This window comes from Adiantum capillus-veneris, chromosome 16 (genome assembly GCF_014529385.1).
Source record: "Adiantum capillus-veneris isolate H3 chromosome 16, ASM1452938v2, whole genome shotgun sequence".
Taxonomy (NCBI): domain Eukaryota; kingdom Viridiplantae; phylum Streptophyta; class Polypodiopsida; order Polypodiales; family Pteridaceae; genus Adiantum; species Adiantum capillus-veneris.
In genome coordinates, this window is record NC_140946.1 from 62,186,295 (window position 1) to 62,199,995 (window position 13,701).

Here is a 13,701-nt window from a genome sequence, read left to right on the forward strand (position 1 = left end):
TTTTGTGATGGTCCAGGCTGAGGGAGGACTTTTGAGGAGAAATATCAACACTTTCACCCCTCTGTGTGTGGGAGGAAGCAGGGTTCCTACAGGTGGTCTAGTGCAATCCCATTACGTTCGCGTTCTGTTTTCGAGTGTGTGGAGGAGTGAATGAGAGCTTTCTCTCTTCAATTTTGCACTTGGGAGAGTCTATGGAATTTCTGAGGTTTCCATGGATGTGTGTGTGTGAGGAATTGAGGGAAGAAGGTGCGGATTTCTGCAAGACTATGTGACGCTGTATCGGTGCCGTTAGGGTTGGCGCTACTCCAAAGAGTCCAAGAGAGTGGAGTTTGGTGGAGCTTTTGCAATGGTTTGAGAGTGGCCTTTTGTGACTGGAGTTTTTGGGTTTTTGATGGTTTTTCTTGTATATTTTGGTCACCATCAAGCGTGATTTCAAGTGTTGATCACCTCGAATCACCTTGTAGTGTCTGCGGGTAGGCAAGGGCTTGTAGGTCGAGGCATTTGGAGTTTGAATTGAGCTTGTGGGTAGAAATTTCAGGAAGCTTTTGATTAGTGGTGAGTGAGGTGAGAAATTTAAGTAAATTCCTTGTGTTGTGTTGAGTTGTCTGGGTGTGTGAGTGTGCGCATGACATCTTTTTCTCCATCATCCTTTGGCGATCCCGGTGGGGAGCGGAAATTTTCCGGTTGTGCACCCAGGCGAAGTGGTTTTGCTGTGAAGTTCAAGCTTCATTGAAGAAAAGTGGTGGTTTGGTTGAGGTGCAAGACTTCAAATTTTGGGGAGTTACTCACGCAAGGGAGACGGGAATTTGAAGAGATGGCTTATAGTCGGCCAATGTTCACAGGGAAGGAGGATGTGAAGGACTGGATTGCAGACTTCGAGTGGCATACACTTGGTATGCACATTGTGAATGACGAAGCAAAGCTTCATGTATTTCCTCTTGCACTCAAAGGAGAAGCTCATGAGTGGTTTGAAGGTTTAGAGGAAGAGAAAAAGCAAACGTGGGAGCAGGTAAAGCTGGCAATTTTTGACAGGTTTGGAAAAAACTAACCGCAATAGAAGCAACAACAAAATTGAGAGGTTTGCAGCAAGATGTTCATGCTAACTTTAAAGAGTTTTTGCAACACTTCAAAGGACTTTGGGTTCAATTAGAGGCGGCATCCTAAGTACCTCCAGGGGATTTCTTTAAAGTGCGTCAGTTTATGGATCGTCTCCATCCAAGTGTAAGGGAGAAGGTCAATCAAGATGAGCCTGCTACATTTGAAAGAGCTGTGGAAATTGCCAAGGCCAAGAGCAAGAAGATCAAGAGAAGGTGGGCGCAAGGTATGACACACATTGAGCCAGTTGTGGTGCAACCAATGGTCCCTGGGACAACAGATGATAGAGTGCAGCGAGTGGTTCAAGGTCCAAATTCCGTTATGGCCCGGGTTTTGCATGATCTTGCTGGTCAGTTGCAAGAATTAAGAATTAACATAATGAATAGGAACCAAAGAGAGGAGCGGCCAGTTGGGAGAGGTAGGGGACAAAGGCTACAAAGAAGATGCTACAATTGTGATGAAGAAGGTCACTACGCCCCTGATTGTCCTGAACCACCAAGAGAGAGAGGAGGGATATACCCCTTATATGGATGTGGTCGAGGGAGAATAGAAGAAAATCCTCAAGAGCGGGCACTAGAAGCATCGCCGCCGCAACAACAACCACAACCGTTGCCTGTAAATGGAGAAGTCAGAGCTAATAACATCATTACCCTTGAGCATCAAGATGTGGATGTTCTGGCCAATAAGAGAGCTAGGCATGATAGGGAGAAAGAGACAGAAGAAGAGAGGGAAACAAGAGCAAGGAAAGGAAAGGCTAAGGTAGAAGACAAACCAGAGAGTAGCAAGAGGCGGCAAAGAAGGAAAATTGGTCCAAAGGACTACCTACTTGGCCAAGGTGTTGAAGACTATGATATTGTCGACGACATACAAAATCAAAAGGCAAATATATCTTTTGGTCAGTTGGTGGCTTTGAACGCTAAATTGAGGAGGCAGTGGACCAAGTGTGTGAGTACGCGGCTTCCTTCCAAAAAGGAAAGCATCAAAGCATGGTGTCATCTTTGAGGGTTGGTCACCCAGTGGATATGGTTCCAATAGTTGAAGCTATGCTGGGAAAGAAGATGGAAGTTCAAGCATATGTGGATGGTGGTGCCCAGGTGTGTGTCATGACCGAGGCTATCATGAAGGAAGCAGGCATTAAGATGTCAGTGAATGCTTCGATCCGTATACCAACCACAAAAAGGCAAGGTGTCTTGGAAGGCTGTAGATGTGAAGATAAAAGTGTTGGGGATTGAGTGCTTGGTTGATTGCTACGTGATGCAAGCGGGTGAGAATGCTTATCCGATCATTTTAGGGAGGCCATGGCTTATAACCCTTGGTGCTAAGCAGGATTGGGGCACGAGCTTGATCACCATCCCCGACAAAGAGAAATGAAGGACCATTGTCTACAACATGAAGACACACGATAGCCATACACAGCTCCTAGTGGAGATGCAAGATACAGATTCGACAAAAACCACGTCATACGATAGTGATGCCTCGTCTACATTATCAGAAGAAATTGTAGAGGAAGACTTGATGCAATTATGTCCTAATCTTTTTGGGATAAGTGTTGAAAAGGAAGCATTGGTGCATGATGTGAAGGTCAAGGAGGAGAAGGATAGTCCAAAAGCAATTGTAGAGCTTGCCAAAGTGAATGCAAGGAGCATGCTAGGAGAGGACTTGACAAAGAAAGAAAAAAAGGAGTATGAAGACATGTTCACGGAGTTTCCAAAGCTATTCGCTATTAAATATACAGAGTTGCAAGGAACTAAGGGAGTCGAGCATAGAATCAATCTAAAAGAAGGTGCCAAGCCAAGGTTCAAAATCTTAGGAGTCATTCATGAGAAGGCACTTCATGAAGAGGTGATGAAGCTTTTGGAAGCAGATTTCTTCTTTCGAGTGGAGGAGTCTGAATGGGTCTCTCCAATTGTTATTGTGCCTAAGAAGAATGGAAGATTTAGGATATGTGCTGATTTCAAACCTTTGAATGCTGCCATAAAAAGAAATCATTATCCACTACCCTTCCTAGATGAAATCCTCAATCACGTTGCAGGTCATGAATGTTACTCAATCATGGATGGATTTTTTGGCTACTTTTAGACCTTGATAGCGATTGAAGATCGATTAAAGACGACCTTCATTACTCCTTGGGGTTGTTTTGCCTAGAAAAGAATGCCTTTTGGGCTGGTTAATGCATATGCTACCTTCCAAGGATGGATGAATAGAGTGTTTGGTCCCTACTTGGGTAAGTTCATTCGAATTTTCATGGATGACATTGGGTGTTATAGCTCAAGGGTCACACATTTGGAGAAGTTGAGGTTGAGTTTTGAAAGGCTTCAACAAGAGAGTGGGCAACTCAACCCAAAGAAGTGTAAGTTTGCTCATGCTAGAGTCCATTTGCTAGGACATGTGGTTTCCCAAAATGAAAATATAAGCTGGCCCAGAGAAAGTTAAGGCTTTATTGCTTATGGATCCACCCAGCAACACAAAGGATTTGGCATCATTTGTGCATAATCTCAGGTACTTGTCACATTTTTTTTGGATGCTATGTGAGTATGTGTATCCTCTCCAGAAATTGAGTCAAAGAGTTCAAGGGTTTGAGTGGAATGAAGACATGCAACAAGCTTTTGATGGTATCAAGGAGGTATTGTGTGCTTTACCAATAGCGAGTCCTTCTGACTTGCAATCAATTTTCTATGTGTCTATCAGTGTGGGGTTAGTAGCTTTTGGGTCGGTTCTCTTACAAAAGCAGGGAAAGAACTTCAAGCCAGTCTATTTTGAGAGCAAAATGAAGAATGTAAGCGAGTTCTCCTACACGGAAATGGAACATTGGGTATTCGCCTTGGTTCTTGCTTGTCGGAGGTTCAAAACCTATCTGTTGCCCCAAAAGTTCTATGTGCTCACCACATTGAATCATTTGCTGGATATAGTACAACATTTGAAGCCTATCAAGTGCATCTTAAAGTGGACTTTGGAGCTTCAAGAGTATGAGTTTGAGTTTAAAGTGGATCACTCCGTTAAAGCTCACTTGGCAAACATAGTGGTACATAAAGGGGGGGGGGAGCTTCCATCTTACCCAAGGGTTGACAAGGATGATCATGAAGAGGAAGTAGATATTACATATGCGTATACAATGATGTTTGATGGTGCATACAGGAAAGTTCTTCAAAAGGCAAGTGGTGGGGTAGTCATTCAGAATCCAAAAGGCGATGTAATCTTTTCTAGATCTTACAATCTTGATGAAGCTGAAAGTAACAATGAGGCATAGTATCTCACACTTTTCCTTGGGTTGAAGCAGTGTGTTGAGTTTGGATTGAAGAGGGTCATTGCAAAAGGGGATGCATTGCTAGTCATGAATCAGTTGCTTGGTTTGTGAAATGTTAAGAAAGACAATTTGAAGAAGTGGTTCTATCACATCAAGAAGCTTTTGCATGAGTTTGAGAAGATACAGTTTAAGCATGTTCCTCATGAGCAGAATAAAGAAGTTGATGAGTTGGCTAGGGACGAGTTGGATGCCTTGGTAGCTCCTTCAAAGGTCAAGGAAACCTTGTATGCAGGAAGAGAATCACTGCAAGTATAGAAGTATTTCTTGGTAAAGGGTAATGTCTAGAGGGCATGTCAAAGGTTCGGCGTAAGAGAATAGTTTCAAAAGCAAGAAACTACACATTGATAGGTGATAATCTCATGCTTTATGGCAAGGATAGAATTTTGAGAAAAGTGCCATACAAAGAAGAGATAGGCTTGATTTTGGAGCACTGCCATGAAGAAACAGGCCATCAAGGCAAGGATCAGGTTGTCTTTCGTGTTTTGAGGGTAGGTTACTGTTGGCCCTCTATGATGAGAGATGCTTATTTTTGATGCAAGTCATGCCATGAATGCCAAGTGTTTGAAAATCGGAAGCTTTTGGCTGAGCCTCAAAAAGCTATAATGTCTTTTGACGCATTTGCAAAATGGGGAGTAGATGCTGTAGGTGCAATCCAAAAACCAACAATGGAAAAAGGTATATCCTTGTGGCTGTGGACTATTTTACAAAATGGGTGGAGGCAAGAGCAATAAAAGATGTAACAGCAGGAAGAGTGGCCTCTTTTTTGTATGTACAGGTGTGTTGCAGGTTTGGATCTCCTATGGTTATCATTTCTGATCGTGGACCAAGGTTTAGGGGGAAACTTATTGCTTCTCTCATGGAGAAACTGAAAATTCAGCATAGGCATTCTTCTCCCTTACTACCCACAATGCAATGGATTGGTTGAGAACTGCAATGGTCAAATTGTGAAGATGCTATCAAAGTATGCTAGAGAGCATCCTAAAGAGTGGGACTCGGACTTGGAAAAGTGTTTGTGAGCTTATAGAACTGCGTATAGAGTGTCAACACAGTTTACACCATATGAACTTGTTTATAGAAAAGAAGATCTTATGCCCATACAGGTGCAGTTGGATGCCTTGAAGTTGTTGTACAGAATGCAAGGTGAGCATAATGACAAGCTGCAAGAAAGAATTCTTTCTCTAGAGTTGTTGCGAATGAATAGAGAGAAAGCCAGTGATTATTATCTTCAACAAGCAGAGAAGGATGGAGAAAATGAATAAGAGGCTGCCAAAGAAAGAGATCAAAGAGGGAGATCTGGTGATGAAGAATGATTCTCGCTTGGATTTTACTTTTCAAAAGTTGAGGGACAAATGGTTGGGTCCATATAGAGTGAAGCATGTATTTTCTAATGGCACATATGAGTTGGAAAAATTGTCTGGTGAACGTTTGCGCTACATAATAAATGGTTTTAATTGAAGAAATATTTTGCGAGGGATGTGGTTCCAGATGCAAATAGTCTCTTGGTTGAGCATAAATGTTCTACCTAGAGGGTTGGCAACGATGATAGGCCGCTTTTGGCGTGCAAAAGTAGCGTTTATATGCATGGTCATATGTACAAAAAGATATAAATACATGCATTTGGAAGCCTTGAAAAGTGGTTTCAAGTTCAAAAATAGATGCAACGTGTACACATTGTGAATAGACAGGTTCGCGTGCTAGTAGTCGGACACATGTACATGCCCGGATAGGGTACTGGGGCCTTGGATATGGTTCTAAGTGGCTTATTCTGGATCTAGAGAATGTGTTTGAGCTTTCTAGAATGTAAATAATGCAAGCGACAAGTATGGGTACTCTCATCCCGCTCGAGAAGTTAGGGACATGTAGTAACTGTCTATTTACAGTGCCTGATCTACGATGATGTGTGCACCGCCCTAGAAGTGGTCAAAAATAGAATTTGAGGATGTGGAAAAGTGACTTAGGTATTGAGGATCAAGCATACAAAATTTGGTGTCTTTTGGAGTCCGTTTGGGGTTTTTCCTGCGAAAAATGCCCGCCGGGGGTCAAAATTGGCCAAAACTGGGCCAAAAAGGTAAAAAAAGTGTGAAATGGCTTCCAATTGCCACATCACTCACGGTGTCGTGATGGTCCAGGCTGAAGGAGGACTTTTGAAGAGAAATATCAACACTTTTTGCTACAGCTGGAGGCGTGGCTGCCCTGCCAAATACTCCAAGATAACACAATATAACACATAAATCGGCAAATCCCCATACCTGACGAATCCCATAGCACGGAATCGAAGCCATACTCGAATAGAGAGAGAGAGAGATTGAGAGCGCGAGAGGATAAAAGAGTGCGTGCAGATGCACCTCCTAGAGCGGAGTGCTACGCCGGCACGGTGAGAGAGAAGAGAAGAGAGGAGAGAAGAACAACGTGGACATTGGGTGCAATCGCCCCCCGTGCAAGAGTGACCATTTCCCTCTTGCACGTATTTGTTATATAGATTTTTTGAATGGTCAAATTGGTTACAAACTGGCCGGCCGGACATAATTGGCCAAAGCTCACAAGGAGCACTTGAATAATCAAATATACATAAAATGTAACATCCTTCTGCAGAATTCATTATTTGCTGATGCTCTTGCCACCTATCAGCTGCAATAGATAATCAAATATCAATTCTATAACATACCTCTCCGTTGGAAATCAACTGTCCTCAGTTGCGAAGATAAAAATCTACAAACAATACTTGTCAAAAACAATGATTAGAAATCTGTATCAAATAATAAAAGAAAAATCCATAAATTGAGACACATTGGTTATGCCTGCTGTCATACACATACTACCTATTCTAGTGTCCCATACCACTAGAATAAGCAGTATATGTCATACCCTGATGAATCAGGATATCATTGGTCACACTCATCATTGTATAAATTAATTCTCATCAATCTTAAGTTCACTTCCATAGAGACTGTTGCGACAGAAAATCATCATATACCAAATCCAAAATATCTTTCATTTTCTATACCCGGGTAACAAAATCATACCAGTTAGAGTGGTGGCCAGCCACCACTGCAACATGATTTTGTGATCGGTGTTGTCTCATCCGGCGAGTCTACACCAATAAAGTGTGCTGCCTAAATCGGCGAATCTGCACTAATGCTGCCTAAATCGGAAAATCCGCATTCGGTATAAGTTTAAAAATCGTGAATCTGCAATTTATCAATGTGCTACCTAAATCGGCGGATCTGCACCAAGATGAGTATGTACACACTGCCTAAATCGGTGAATCTGTGTGCGTGTGACCAATGGACCAAGCAAGACATAAAAACAAAACATTTTTCACCTATTTGACACCAAATGAGAGTATGTTCCACTAACTAGGCACTTACAAACTGTGGCTCGATATTCGAGAGCACCCTAGCTCAAATGCGGAGCTGCATAGCTACTGAAGAATCATGTAAAAAAAAAACATTTCATACCGTGCAAGTAGTAAGTGGAGAATATAAAAACGAGCCCGTTAAAGAGGACAACTTGAATAAAAAATCCCCAAAATTTTATACTTTATGCAGTTTTCAACTATGTATATGTGTGTATAACAGTTACTAACAACAATTGATCAACGAACATTAATTTATGAAGGGGTTGTACATAGATTCTAGAGGTTAAATGACAATAGGTTGCTAGCGATTAATACAGAGCATGACCCTTATTGTTTATTAGTTAAAATGCCAACAATGATGAATATGAACATGGGAATAAAATGCAAACACCTGTGGAACAACAATGCCAAGGTCATTTAAAGTATGCTTTCAAAGGTAGTTACATCAAAGAGGTTCAACCTAAATGTAAGCTGAGTATGTTAGTTGAAAAACTACGTAGAAGTTGATTCTAATTAATGTGAGTGAGTTGTACATATTCTAATTATACTTGACTTAGAGTAGGGTTTGAGCAAACGAAAAAGAGCTTTTGTCTATGGAAGCACATCCTCATGGAATCACTTATGCATGGGATTAAGATATGAAATGAGTTCACAAAGACACAATGTGCATGCGAAGTTTAAAATTAGAAACCTTACTCTTGTGGAAAGGTAAAACTACACTTTACTACTGAAATGTACAAAATGTATCTTGTGTAGACGCGGGAAGTCACACACCACTACATGCTCAGTGAAAAAGACATCATTAAAAGCATGGGATAAAAATCATAATGAAAATGAAAATGGAAAAGGATCAATAAGAGCCTGCCAGAAATTCTACAGAGGCTATCGGAGAGAGTAGAGAATTGTTTACTTGTCTCATTAGGCGTTAATACTGCCCCCTGAAAGGGACTCAAGTTTTGAAAGCCTCTAATGAACTGCTAAGAGTGCCATAGTTTGGAGAGTTGAAGTGCACTGTGTTGCGGACTAGTTGGTGCCAACAACACTTGCCTTGGTAGATCTACGTGAGAAGGAGCTAAAAGAGTGGTCCATGCTTGTCAAATGTGAGAGATGTGACATATTTGGGTAATCAAGTCGATGTGGGCAAAGCACGTCACACTGTTATCTCTTAATAAAAAGGGAAATGGACAAAAAATATATATGTATATATATATATATATATATATAAACGACCTATGAGTAATGTACATGGAAGGTTTTGCTCCATGTTAGCATAGAGTTGGTTATAAATTTACTATGTTCGACTGCAAACTATAGTTGATAGGAAAAAAGATCGGTCAGAATGGCAATATATGTGGACCAAGAATAATGAGTGTTTCAAGGAGAATCCCAGTGCGTGTGGAGTCAGGATTGATCACGCTAAGTTCGGGGGCTCTTAAGAGATTAGAAATTTTAGTAGAATTAGAGTGACACAATTTTGGTGGGCTTAAATGCCAACAATTACAATAATGACTATAGGGAGTGTTATCACGGTACCCCCATGAAAAATCCTTGAGTCTCGTGCACCATGTATGCAAGGGTCTCGGCGCTATTCACATCACTTTCCCTGCCCGGCTATGAGCATGAAGTCAATTGATCCACCATACATTGATCCACCATGTTTGATCAATTGACTTCATGCTCATAGCCGGGCAGGGAAAGTGATGTGAATAGCGCCGAGACCCTTGCACAGAGAGCGAGTGTGTCATTCCTCTGCATGAGGCCGTGGAGGCTAAGCGGGCTGCAGTGATTTGACCACGCAGGGGATCGAAGTGTTCTAGGTGCTTGACACTTTGAGAAAATGAGTGGGATCAACTACTAGGTATGGCATCAGTAAGTGGTCCGTTAGCGCTTGATGTTGCTGCACCTTCATCGTTGATGTCAGAGTCCCAACAAGATAGCAATGAGGCCTTCATTTACCCATCTTCACAATGTGATATGCCTGAATCGTTTTAATGCACAAGCAAAGATGAGATGAATGTGGCAACTCAACCAGGTCGGCGGCCTCGTACCTTGACGAGGTCTATGTTGCAACTGGAGCCAGCGCCATGCAAAGACAGCACGGCTTGAAAGTGAGAATTTTCAGTAGATGCACGTCAATGGGAGGATGGTGCTCCATCAATTGCAAGATCGGCCTTGCCTATTACCGACAATACTCTTTCCCTTGAGAGCATAAATGACCTGGAGAGTAAACTTGATACTATGAAGCAAAGATTGGAAAATCTTCGATCAAACTTGCAAAAAGCATAAAAGGAGTGTTGTCCTGCTCTGCACTGTTCGCTGAATTGAAGACTCGGGTGTCAGGTTGAGTGCAAGGACTGGGGTCGGAGCACATGGAAATATGCAGAGACACTGAAATCATCGTATTGAGCACCGCCTCTGCTGCGTCCGCGGGATCCATTGGTGGGTGTCATTGACAATGGACTGCTGCTTCCACACGAGAATCCTAGAAGATCCGGCCCGTAGTGGGGGTCATGCATCCTTGCCCTCTCATTAGAAGCAGAGAGTGCCATGTCTGGCTGTGTGTGTGTGTGAGAGAGAGAGAGCGCCATGTCTAGCTGTGTGTGTGTGTGAGAGAGAGAGAGCGCAGTGCATCTCGGCTTCTGAGTGAGAGGGGGACAGAAAACGCTGCTTGCATGGAACAGGATGTGTGTGTGTGTGTGGAGGTTTACAAACACTTTGGAGTGTGCATGCAGCGTAAAACAGTGAGAGGAGTGCTGATGGCAGCTTGTGTGTGGGCGTCAGTTGACGGCCAGTGAGAGACACAGAAAGAGAGAAAAAGATTGGGAGGTTGCTACAGCTCATGTGCGGTCAGCCACAGATGAGGGAGAGAGAGAGAGAGTTCAACTAAGGTGGTATGTGTGTGTGTGGATCTTATTTGTGAGAGCATGTGGCCGCCAGTGGCAAAAGAGACAGTGAGTGGTCATGCGACGCCAGCCGCAAGGTGGTGAGTACTGCATGGCAGTTGGGTGGTGGGAAATTGGAGCCCCAAAGTAGAGGCGGGGGTGTTAAACTGCACAGTCGTCGTGCAAATATGTGATGTCCGAGTGCATGCAACTGGCAGTGACTTCCGCCATGTGTGATATGTGGCAAGTGCACTGTTGATGCAGGTGAAGCCGTCGTTAAGGGGTGTAGCGGGATGAGATGTAGAGGAAGAGCACGATGCCCAGGCCTACTGAGGTTGGCGGTGCATGGGATGGCCTATAGGTGTCGCCCACTAATGACGTCAGGAGCACGTCATGTTATGACAGCAAAAAAAACTATTGAGCGTCGTGTATTACAGTCGTCATTGCGACTCCGTCCCTGCCGCAAAAGCCGAGCATGTTGTGATGTCGTGTGATGTTGATAGCTGGTGACCAGGGTGACAAACGGGGTCTCCGAATGGTGGGGATGGTGATGATGATCACCGTAGCAACGATGACGATGATGATGAATGCAGACGACAAACAGTTAGTGCTATTTAAATTAAAATTAAAATTTAAGCCTCCTTCGGGGTGGACATTCCCAGCCACAGTATCACATCTAATTGGTTCGTACTATGCACAACTGTGTCCGGGAATTGTTAAGAGAGAATCCTGCGTCTTCTAATTACTTCCTCAAAACTTCACCATTAAACAATCTCGTTCAATGTCTCCTACTGCTTTAAATCTCTATGCATAGACTACGTATTATAATTATACATGGGTGATGCTTAATACCTTGGTTGTAAACTCTTAAACAAGGTAATTCTATTGAATTTCATACTTAATTATTCTTCAATCATCTTTTAATTCCATGATAATAAAATCAAGCAAGTTTTGTTTTAATTGAATTATATAACGATGTTTATACACTTATAAATCAAAATATAAATGTCATACCAATGATACTAATAAGATAAGTAACGTAAACTTAGCTGTGTGATTGAGTGGTCATGAATCTCCTCGCATCCGTGTATCTGGCACTGTCATGATCCTTTTAACCTTGCTCTGATACCACTGCTACAGCCGGAGGCGTGGCTGCCCTGCCAAATACTCCAAGATAACACAATATAACACATAAATCGGCAAATCCCCATACCTGACGAATCCCATAGCACGGAATCGAAGCCATACGTGAACAGAGAGAGAGAGATTGAGAGCGCGAGAGGATAAAAGAGCGCGTGCAGACGCACCTCCTAGAGCGGAGTGCTACGCCGGCACGGTGAGAGAGAAGAGAAGACCAACGCGAACACTGGGTGCAATCTCCCCCCGTGTAAGAGTGACCATTTCCCTCTTGCACGTATTTGTTATATAGATTTTTTGAATGGTCAAATTGGTTACAAACTGGCCGGCCGGACATAATTGGCCAAAGCTCACAAGGAGCACTTGAATAATCAAATATATATAAAATGTAACATCCTTCTGCAGAATTCATTATTTTCTGATGCTCTTGCCACCTGTCAGCTGCAATAGATAATCAAATATCAATTCTATAACATACCTCTCCGTTGGAAAGCAACTGTCCTCAGTTGCGAAGATAAAAATCTGCAAACAATTCTGTTCTCTTGTAGGAATCTTTTGAGTAGTGGTGAGTGAGGTGAGGAATTTAAGTAAATTCCTTGTGTTGTGTTGAGATGTCTAGGTGTGTGAGTGTGCGCACGACATCTTTTGCTCCATCAGCGATGCGACGACTGCACAGGGAGAAAAAAAGTGACGAGACGAGCGCTACGGTGATCTTCAAGCCATGGCCATGTGACAAATTTCCCTCCTTGGCACAGGGCAAAACCAACAATCTAAACTCAGCCCGGTTTCATGCACGTGGAGGCCGCGTCCCGTCCCACCCTAAGCGGCTCTGCACACGGTCGTCATCGACCCCGACTCCTCCGTCCTCAAAGGAACCGCTCCCGCGGCCTGTGTCCATGGAACTCCGAGAGAGAGAGAGAGAGAGAGAGAGAGAGAGAGAGAGAGAGAGAGAGAGAGAGAGAGAGAGAGAGAGAGAGAGAGAGAGAGAGAGAGAGAGAGAGAGAGAGAGAGAGAGAGAGAGAGAGAGAGAGAGAGAGAGAGAGAGAGAGAATGAAGCACCATGCAAGCACTAGTCTTCTCCTTCCTCCATGGCTACTTCTCCATGCCCTTCGCCCTTGAGCTTTGATACCAGTGAAAGACCATAAGGAGATTGAATGCCGGATCCTCCTCCCAACCAACCTATTATAGGAGGACCCATGGCCCTTTGCCCTAATGAGATCCCCTGTCCAGACCTTCAGTCTGGCCCTTGGCCTAAGTTCCTGAATCTTGACAAATCCCTTCTAAATTGTTATTCTCCTACAAAGCTTGGTAGATGTAGTATTGGTATTGATGTGTAAACGTTTTTGTGGGATGTATATTCCTGACTCACTTTGAAGGGTGATATTTTCTCGTGTGATGTAGATAGAGGAAGATCATCAGTAGTTGTCACTCTCTATTCTAATGCATTTTCTTCAGTTATTCTCTACAACACTCCAATGACAGGTGGTGGTTGTAGCAGATATTTATGGTGTATGGAATGGTCATCCACTGAACATTCCTTGAAAGAAAGGGTGACCACATGGCAACCGGCGGATGGCGGGAGCACTTTCTGAAGGGAATGGTCAGTGGATGACCATTCTTGGCCATCATTGTCGGGCGGAGGGGGGACCAATAGAGCGAGACTGGAGCACTACAATGGTGGAGTAGGGTAGCCCATATAGTGGACACCGTAGCATTAACACTAGTTTGGTACCAAAACAGGACACTTTAAGTGTCCTTTTTTAACAAATTTAAATTAAATGCTACTTACATTAAATGGTTTATTTAAGAAAACCCTCTTGATATGCTTAAATATGTTAGCTAGAGGGTCTTTTAAAAATGTAACCTTGCATTTTAGAATCTATCATGATCAAGAACTATACTCATCAAGTTGACCCTCGTAAGAC